Consider the following 2,395-nt stretch of genomic DNA (forward strand, 5'->3'; position numbering starts at 1 on the left):
CGCGCCACACAAATAATGATGCCGCCCCCGCGGCCCACCGGAGAAAATCTCACACACACGTGCGAGCATTGTGCCTGCCCTGTCAACTGAGCGGTCCTAGCGCCCTTCGAATACAGCACACAAACACACAGGCACGCAGCCAGACCAAGCGGCAAAACTCTGGGGAAGAGCCGGGAAGCCAATACGGAAGTGCCACACACTGCAGTTCATATATTGGCCGATAGGCGATGGCTGCAGAAAGGAGCAATTTCCATAGACCCCCATGTTAAAATGCCCAATTTTACAGCAGAAAAAAACATATTTCTATCCCTGGCTCCATACATTTTTATTATCGATATAGTTAGATTCCACCTTCATGATTATGGATCTGTGAGTGAATTGTTTTCTAATGCGACCCTTTTATTTATATTAGGTCTTAAAGTTTGTGCATAAATTAGGGCGTGGTCACATTGAGTGACGGCTCTGTCAAGTGCCTGCTGCTGTTAGCTTCTTGTCTCTCTGATAGCTGCTCCGTGAAGCTAGCTACAGGGACTCTGCCTGCTCAGCTCATCCAGGAAACACAACTTGTAGCCGGCCGTGGTTGTTTGTTCTTCATGCTTATATATCGGACTATTGTGACTCGCTCTGCGGTTAAAACAGACGGTGCATGAATGCAGTAAGTAAAATTCGAGTGCTTTATTTATGTGTTAATGATTTTAATCAGCTACGTAATGAATGGTAAGGCTTGGGTTAGAATGTAAGCTAGTGGTAACTACATCGGTACTAACGATGCTAATCGTAGCCTCCAAGTTAAAATCATAGACTATATAAAGGTTAAAACGAAATAGACAAAATAGTGTTAAGTGTTAAGTGGGATAATACTGTTGAACAAACGGCTTCTGTTTGAGGTTGATAAAATAAGGTTACATCCTTGTAACTTAGAGATATTTTATTATGTAGGTAGAACTGTATGCATCTAAGGTTAATTTAAATTGGCTATGCTCAAGTATGTAGACAAGCTAATGTCGAAGTAGTGTATGTGAAATCAACCTCACAATAAGATGTGTGTATATTACAATTATTAATGTCATATTTCAAGATGATTACTTAGATATTACAATATGGTTGATTGAGCTGGAGTTCATTATCGAGCTTACACGTTAACGTCACAGTCATCTGAAGAACGAACCCAAACCTTATTGTTTTTATTAATTGCATTACCAAATGGGTATCAAATAAACAGTAAGCATTGGTAACACAACTTCCAAAGTTACAGTAAAATAAAAAGGACCCTGACTCGGACAATACACAATCCAACATGTTCAACAGAAGAGAATCAGTTATATTGTTTGTACACATGGTACTTTACATATATATATATATATATATATATATATATATATATATCCGTTTGTTTAAGGTGTCCAGGTGATGCAGACAGGATGGACCAGAGAGTGAGAGACAGAACTGGACTCCTCACAGCAGTGAACTTCAGCTCAGGTACAAAGACTCTTTTTGCATACTGTACAAAGAATCAAGAAAGATATTGGTTTAAATGAATGAAGTATTGACTTGAATACACTGATATACATTCCAATAAACAATACTAAATACTAGATCACCTACACATCAGTTAAGTTGAGGGTTTATTCCATGCAAAATGTTTAGATATTTAGCAATATGACTTTGTCAGCTTTCTGATTTAATATATTGAAGGCAAAGATATTTAACACATAGTGAGAACTGCTACTATTTATCTCTCAATATTGTCTGTAAAAACGTGGTAAAAGTTATTATTTCAGTGAGACAACAGAGCAAGCTTCTACAGTTGCACTACGTTTTGTAACAGTTAAATATTATTTTGATAATAACATATATTTCAATGTTGATGAACTTCATACTGTTCATTCATAATCTGATTGCTCACTGTTAAAATAAAATAAAAACATTACAATTACAAAATAATTATATCTACAGCCCCTAAACACACAAACACACCGCTTTCATAAATAACACACTTGTTCTGCAATAATATGTTGTATGTTTCCTGTAATTTTTGTCAGGAAAGGACATGCCTGAAAGACACGACATGTTCTCCTTCTCTGAGGGTCAAGAAGAACATCCAAGAGTATCATTAAAAGCTGATGTTATGAGATTTTAAGACCAGTACAGGACATTCACTAAGAAACTACTTTTATTGTAAAATCAGTCAGCTGATCGAATGCAGCTATTTCCACACCTACACTCCATCCGCTGATTATTTCTATTTGCCTCACTTTATGAGCTACACCTCACTTGTACCTTGTACCGCAGAGTTTGCAACGTCACAAATAAATGGGGCCAATCTTCAGTCAGATGTGAATGAGTAATCTAACATTTTCAGTAAGAATAATGGACAAAAGGAATGGAAATACAA

At 37.0% G+C, this 2,395-nt stretch overlaps 1 long non-coding RNA gene across 1 annotated transcript; it reads left to right on the plus strand.

The window, feature by feature from the left end:
• The first annotated feature begins 538 nt into the window (after positions 1–538).
• Positions 539–2,108, plus strand: LOC139434587 (uncharacterized). The gene is made up of 3 exons (XR_011643910.1): positions 539–655; positions 1,400–1,479; positions 2,043–2,108. It is a non-coding gene; the product is annotated as an uncharacterized lncRNA (long non-coding RNA).
• The last annotated feature ends 287 nt before the right edge of the window (positions 2,109–2,395 follow it).

This window comes from Pseudochaenichthys georgianus, chromosome 10 (genome assembly GCF_902827115.2).
Source record: "Pseudochaenichthys georgianus chromosome 10, fPseGeo1.2, whole genome shotgun sequence".
Taxonomy (NCBI): domain Eukaryota; kingdom Metazoa; phylum Chordata; class Actinopteri; order Perciformes; family Channichthyidae; genus Pseudochaenichthys; species Pseudochaenichthys georgianus.